We start from the raw sequence: 7,482 nt of genomic DNA, 5'->3' as shown, positions 1-7,482 counted from the left end.
TCAAGCATCAAAAATCGATAGTCATCTCATTAATCAATTTTAATTTAAAGTAATGCATGAAAAATAAGTTTATGGATTGAATAGTAATTAATATTCGATTGACATCACCATTAGCATGCGTGTTAATAACACATAAAACATGTAATGCGGTAGTAGAATTTTCAAAGTATGAGTTTTATAATAAATTATTAAGTAGTGTATATGCAAACATATACATATGCATAAACATAAACATTAACATATGCATATACACAAGCAAACATACTAAATTAAAAAATTAATAATTTTATAGGAGCATAAAATTTCTAAATGAATAAACATATATGTTTATAAAAAATATTTTTCCCACGAAAGTAACAATGACCGACCTTTATCATAATGAGGTCAGAAAAAGTCCCGTTTGTGATAAATTCATAAACTAGTAATGGTACTTTTTTTTCTAGACAACAACGTAATAGCTTAATCACATTCCAATTCATAATTTGAAAAAGCACAGTTATCTCATTTATGAATTGCTCAAGTTGATCCTAACTACCAATTTTGGACTTCTTAATAACAATCACAATGTTATCCGGTAATATTTCTGTATATATAGACTGTACCATAGCCTCCTTGTCCAAGGAATCTACTCTCATTATAGTTGGTGGTGACCTTTTCAAGCTCTTCTGCACTATAAATTTTGGTTGTCTACACAAAACCTTGATGATTAGATAGTTTCTTTAGTAATAGTAAGCCACCATTTCTCTCAAATAACTTTTCCTTTAGCTTGAAAAGCTTTCTATTTTTTCAGTCCCCAGTATATAAAACGACTTGCCACAAGCAATGCTAAAAGGTCAACACTGATACGTGCACACATTCACACATTCACACATGCATTTTCACCTTGTAGAACTCTTTAACCTTTTTATATTTCACAATACCTTTAAGAACTAAATATTTAACATATGAATCATATGAAAATGAGTTAGTCCATGTTTGAATTACAATGTAGCTAATGACCACCGCATCAGAATATATTTGCCATCAGTTCTGACTAGTTCATGGCAACTTACATGAAAATTAAAATTATAACAATTATAATAGAACTGGTGAATCAAAATTTTGAATTGGAGTCCTTTGTTAAAACCTTAACATTCTTTCTTAATAAATATTTATTCTAATAAACATTTATGTTAATCACTTAAATGAATAAAAAGTTTTTTTTTCATTTTATTTAATTTATTTTTGTTTATACAAGATAGAATTTCTACTCTAACCTAATTTAAGTGTATATGTGTATGAAGTTATTTCCTGGAGATTTGAATCCTAATCCTTGCCCCTCACACCCCACAAGCATTTATACTTATGGATTGACCACCACACCAAGAGTGCGTGATGGTAAATGAATAAAAAGTTAGAAACTAGTAAACCACAAATGTGCTCAGTACCCATGGTTGGCATCATTTTTGGGCCCTAGAACAGAGAGAAAGTTTATATAATTTTTGGAAAGATAGAAAAGCTAAACAAATAAATATTTGCCTTGGTAACTTAAACATATAAGTTTATAGATAAAAACCCATGAAGAAGAATAAAGTTAATGATTTTAATTTTATAAAAAAAAGTTAAAGAGTTTTAAAAGGTAAATCTGAAGTTATTTTATTTTGTAATTGCATTTTTTCCTTTTCGATGACATATTTATTTATGTGGGTTGTTTATGTGTAACAATTGAATTATTGTTATAAATTTTAACCAATCACAATTTTACAAATTTTATCTTTTTTTATAAATCAATTTATAGTAGAAAATTACTTGGTATTTAAAACCATCATTTCTTAATTATTTATATAGACCTATTAACTAGCTATACTAATATAGGAACCATCATTAGTGGGAGAATTTGCTTCAATTACTTTCAAACTCTTTCAAAAGATATATACATGCATTTATTATTTATTTTAAGTACAAAATTCATTATTTAACATTTTATTTTTGTTTTCATATATAAAATAAATAAATTGACACAAAATATGTATGTTATATTCTTCAAAAATAACAATATAAATATGTAAAATTAAACTATTATTAATAATACTTCAAAGGAGGGGGTTTTCTAACTATTTAAATTTAAGAATGTTTACTCTTAGGATACCATTATATCTCTCATCTTTATTTGTGCAACAATGGTTGTACTCAATAATTATTGTTTGTTGTAAATCTACTTGAGTGATCTGTGAAGCAAGCGTGGAGTGAATACTAGGGAATAACATATTTGTGCGCTGTGCCAACTTCAAATAGTCATATTTCACTTGTTTTAAAATCTAAATTAATTCAAATTTGTAACAAATTTAAAGTATTGTATGTCTACATTTCAATAAAGCAAGTTTTGAGTGAAACTTTTTTTTTTTGGAGAAATAATTACAACATGTTATTAACTCCGCAGCTCGAACCATTTCTTCCCTAGACCTCCAAGCACTGTGTACATGGGGGGGTGCCAATTCAGCTACAAGGCCATTGACAGTTTTGAGTGAAACTTGTTTAATGGAAACAAGTTGTTGCTAATTATGTTAATCTAAGCTAAAGTTTGCCGAATAGGACATTCCTTAAAACTCTATTTATTTCGCCATTCTCCTCATTAAAACTTTGCATTTATGTAAATGTATTACTTATTTTCCCTATGTTAATGAGATAGATGCATTTTTTTTCCATTGTTTTAATTATCTAAAGATAGTTATTTATATAAAAGAAATTTATATGATAATGTTTTTATAAAAATGACATAGGAAATAATTTATTTTGGACTACTTAGGGTCCATTTGGATAGAACTTATTTTGCTGAAATTGAAAACTGAAAACTGAAAACACCGTAGCAAAATAATTTTTAAATGTGTTAAAAGTGCCATGGGACCCATTTTTAATGAAAAAGTGGCTGAAAAGTGAAGTTTATGGGTCTCATGAACAGTGCACAATGCACTGTTCGCGGTTGAATTGGTCAAAAGTTGCGGCTACTGTTCATGCACAGTGCATAAATAGTAGCCTTTGTCCCTTAAAAGCTGAGAGGCTGCGCAGAGAAAAAAAAAAAAGAGCTGAAACGTGAACGCAATAAACGCAAACGCAATAATTTGTATCCAAACGGATACTTATTCTCTAAAAGATCAAAATAAGTTATTTTGAATATGGAATATTTTCATGTTTATTTTCTTTGGTATAAATTGAAACCACTATAAAAGGTAAAAGAAAATATAATTACGCATATAAAAAAAAATTAACTATATCAGTAAAGTAGTTGAAATAATCAACTTTTTGTGAACACACTAAAGTAATATGTTGATATTTCAATTATATCAGTCTTCACAATTTACATTTCCTAAATCCTTATAATGACATGTAGTGTGTGTGTGTGTGTGTGTTTTAAAGACCGAAATGTAGTAGCCTAAATTCTATGTAATTAAATAGAGTATTGTAAGGACACAATTCAAATTCCCAAACCACGATTGGGAGGAAATGGGCTTGAAAGGCCTTTCTTCACAATGAATTTGTAGAGGATGAGTTTGTAATCTAGATTTCAAGGATGACTTAGACAATTACAAAAAGAACGGGCTTTGGGCCCAATGGAACAAAACAAAGAATCGTTTGCAAAGAGTAAGACTGAGAATTCCTCCTCAGACTGTTTCCGAGGATAGTTTATAATAGTATTTCTCAAGTTTGGATACAAATATTGATTATCATACACTTTTTCTTTCTCAAAAAGCCTCTCCCTTCTTCGTATGCCTTCCCTTCTATTTATATTCTTTCCCTTCTCTTCATCATCTTCCACTTTCTGGTTGCAATCCTGATTTTTGGATACTTGTCCCATCCATTCTTCCCTAAAGCCCGCTGGGATTAGGGACCAAGTTCCAAGCTCTATGCTCAGGTCCCATCCTTCCATCTATACAGTCAGCGTATCACTTACAGAGCTTTTAATGTATGGGCGGTGGTAACAGCTTTACTTTAGACATTCCACCGCTCTTTCTTATTGTCCTCCACGTATACTGTGTATCCCCATAGTTGTAGGACTCTTTATTACCTAACTCGGGGACACTAAATTTCTCTTCCTATGTCCTCGGCTTAACATTCCGAGGACAAATCTACTCCTCGGACGTTTTGGGACATTTAAATACTCCACAATCATTTTGATGTTTTCGGATTTGGGTTTCTGGCCCAAAAGACTCCGTTGGGCCGTCCTTCATAAATTACCGGGCCCAATACCTCTACAATAGCCCCTCGAGATTCTTTATTTTTTTTCACCTCGGGAGGAAAATAGGATCTCGACTTAAAAGACCTTTTTACCCTGCAGAATCCTGGAATATTGCTGACGGAAATAACTTCTGAATTACCCATCGCGTGTTCCCGATACTTCGGTATGCGAAACGCCCCTGAATTAATTATTGGCGCTTCTATGTCCCCCACGTTTCATTGATATGACACATATCCAACGGTCGAGAGCGATTCCTGTGTTGAGGCGGGAATTCGCCCGCTTCAAAACACCTTTTGACATATAAATACTAATTTTCTTCAAAATTCTTCACACTACAGAAACCTCATAACGTACCTGCCACACTTTCCATCTCCCCGTACTCTCTCTCTGTCTATCAAGTACCCTGTCCGAGGTGACCGTGCTTTCTTCTTTTTTAAAAGTAAGTTCTTCAATACTCTTTCCCCTCCTTATCAGCTTTTTGTTTCTTTTCCTTCCCATCTTCTCTTTTTCACTGTATCTTTCATCCTCGGCGTAGTTAGTTTTCTTCACACCCCATTTTTTCAAAAAGAATGGGTAGATTTGCGTCCCTGGTGGATTCAAACGAAAAAATAGAGCAGTTTAAGGTTAAGTACAAAATTCCCTCGGATGTATCCATTAGGTACTGTAACGAGGAAGAGTATTATACAAAAAGAAAAACGGGGGAAGTTGTAATCCCGATGATTGTATTCATCGAAGGGGGAATGAAAATCCCCATGGGAACTGTTACTAGGGATTATCTTAGGGCCTTTAGATTGGCTCCCACCCAGTGCGCCCCAAATGTCTTTAGGATCCTAGGTTCCATAGATGCTTTAAATGAGAAGATGAACCTAGGGCTCACTCACCACGACATGAACTGGGTTTATAACCTCCATTACCTAAGCAAAAAAAGATGAATATTACCTAAAGTCTAGATACCCAGAAGTTAGGCTAATTCAATGTCTGCCTGAATCAAATAAGGGCCTAAAAAATGACTTCCTGATCGTATTAGGAAATTGGCACGACGGCCTCCCCTGTCCGACAAGGGAAGGAACTCCAGGTGAAGTTTCTTTTACATACTATTATCTTTCGTCTTTTTACTTATTCTTACCCACTTTTCCTTGGATAACTCTGCAGATCCACACGCAGCGGATCGTCATCCTAACCTTGTTAATTTCGGGTGGTTGGATATGATCCTACAAGCCGAGATCTTCGTGCATACCGACGGCCAACTCCTTGCGGCTCATCTGATCCTCGGCTACACTCCGATATCTAAAACTTTTCAGGCGCCGAAGTGCGTGATTAAAGCCCACGATCCTTGTCTTCCTCGGATTAGCGTTGCAGTGGAGGGTTTCTTGCTACCGGAGGGGACTACCATTCCTCAAGGTACTTTGGTCACCCAACCAATCCAACCACCACAATTCGTTCCAGTTGGGATTCCCACAGTTCCCTTCTCCACAAAATTAACCTCTGGTGAAGCTGCGTCTTCCCACTCTACTGTAAAGGAAGAAGAAGAAGAAATAGTTGAGGTACCAGATTCCGAGGACGAGTTTGAGGTTTTTAATCAACCCTACTCTCCTGAAGATTCAACTTCCATACTCGGCACTTCTACCCAAATCTCAAAGGTTACTACTAAAGAACTTGATAATATGGGCATCCAACGAAAGATTAAGCCCAGCCTAAAAGATGTCCTTGAGGGCGCTGACAAGGGCCCTAGAGTCCAAGAACCTTCAAAAGAGGTGCGCCCTCGGACTCAAGAAAAGGGTGCTGACAAAGGCCCCGAAACTAGGCTTCCTCCTCCTCCCCCATCCTCCCAAACTCAACGCACCAACATAGCTGATCTCAAAAGAAAAAGGGATCAGTTGAAAGGGAAGGAAGTGGTGGAAGTAGGAAAGGGCTCTATTTCCAAGGAGCCCGAGGTGGAAAAGGGTGGAAAGCAGGCTCGTACCATGCAGACTAGGTCGGAAAGAAGAACTGACCAACAGGTGGCCGTGCGCGCCCCTGTATGGCTTCCTGACATGTCTATGGACGACGAGGTCATTACCGTGGATGCGTCCATTAGAAATTCCGATGAAGGGACAGCTGCATGCGTCGCAGATGCATTGGAGCGAGCGCCGTTACTCCCGAGGATATGGTTGAGCTTAGAAAGAAAAGGGACCACACCGTCTTCATGACTTTGAAGAAGGAGCTTGCAATGGTGAGTTTTCTTTCTCTAAAACCTTGGCTTTTGTTTTTATTTCCTATATATATATACGTGTCTAAATTTTATATGTTTTGTTCGTAGGCCGTTCAATCGCCCAGGGCGAAGAGATTGCCATCAGTTCTACAAGTCTGCGAGGGCCGAGGAAGCCAGCGTGAAACCGCCCAAAAGATCTCGGACCTTCACAAGAAGAAACCGGCAGGAGGTCACAAAGCAAAATTGGCTAAGGCCGAGAGTGATAAGGCGGGCTTAGAGGCTGATCTGAAAACAACGACTAAACAAGCCGAGGATCAGTGCCTAATGCTTCGTCAAGCCGAGGATAACCTCTCAGCAGCACGAAGGCTCGTTGAGGATCTTAAGAAAGATCTGAACGAGTCTGAGATGGCCAAAGAGGAGGCCATCAAGGGCAAAGAGGAAGCCCTTGAGGAGAAGAAAAAGGCTGATAAAGAAAAAGAAGAGGCCGAGATCTCAAGGGACCAAGCCGAACAAGACGGTTATGATATAGGTGTGAAGGAGGTCACCGAAACTTTCAAGGCTCAGGTTCCCGAGGTATGTAGGCATTACTGCCTCCAAGTGTGGAATGAGGCACTTTCCCAAGCTGGGGTTGATGCTTCTTCCATTCTTTGGAAAGCGGAGTGTGTCTACTATCCTCCGGCAATTCGAGCCTCTACCATTCCTGAAGCTGCCCAAGAAGCTGCCCAGGGATCATCCGAGGATAAGGGGGGTGACTTGGCTGGAGATTCAGCTCTTCCTGAAGATGCTCCTAAGCAAGTTGATCCAGTACAAGAAAAGGCGCTTGAAGACGTACAGCCCTCAAGTGACCTTCAGGAATCTTCGAAGGATGAGTTGGGTGATCAAGCTAATCCAATAACCTTGATAGATGATCCCAAAGGCAAAGGAATTGCCGTTGAGTCCTCGGTTCAGCTTCCATCTCCTAAAGACCCCAAAGGCCCTCTGAAGATCAAGCTGAAACAATGAATGCTTGCTGCCTTTCTCTATTTTATTTTTATTTTATTTTATCTCTAAGTGTAATTTCTAAGTGTGATTGAAAAAG

The sequence above is a fragment of the Castanea sativa genome, chromosome 5, assembly GCF_040712315.1.
Source record: "Castanea sativa cultivar Marrone di Chiusa Pesio chromosome 5, ASM4071231v1".
In the NCBI taxonomy this organism is placed as follows: Eukaryota; Viridiplantae; Streptophyta; class Magnoliopsida; order Fagales; family Fagaceae; genus Castanea; species Castanea sativa.
This window is presented reverse-complemented; position numbering follows the sequence as displayed.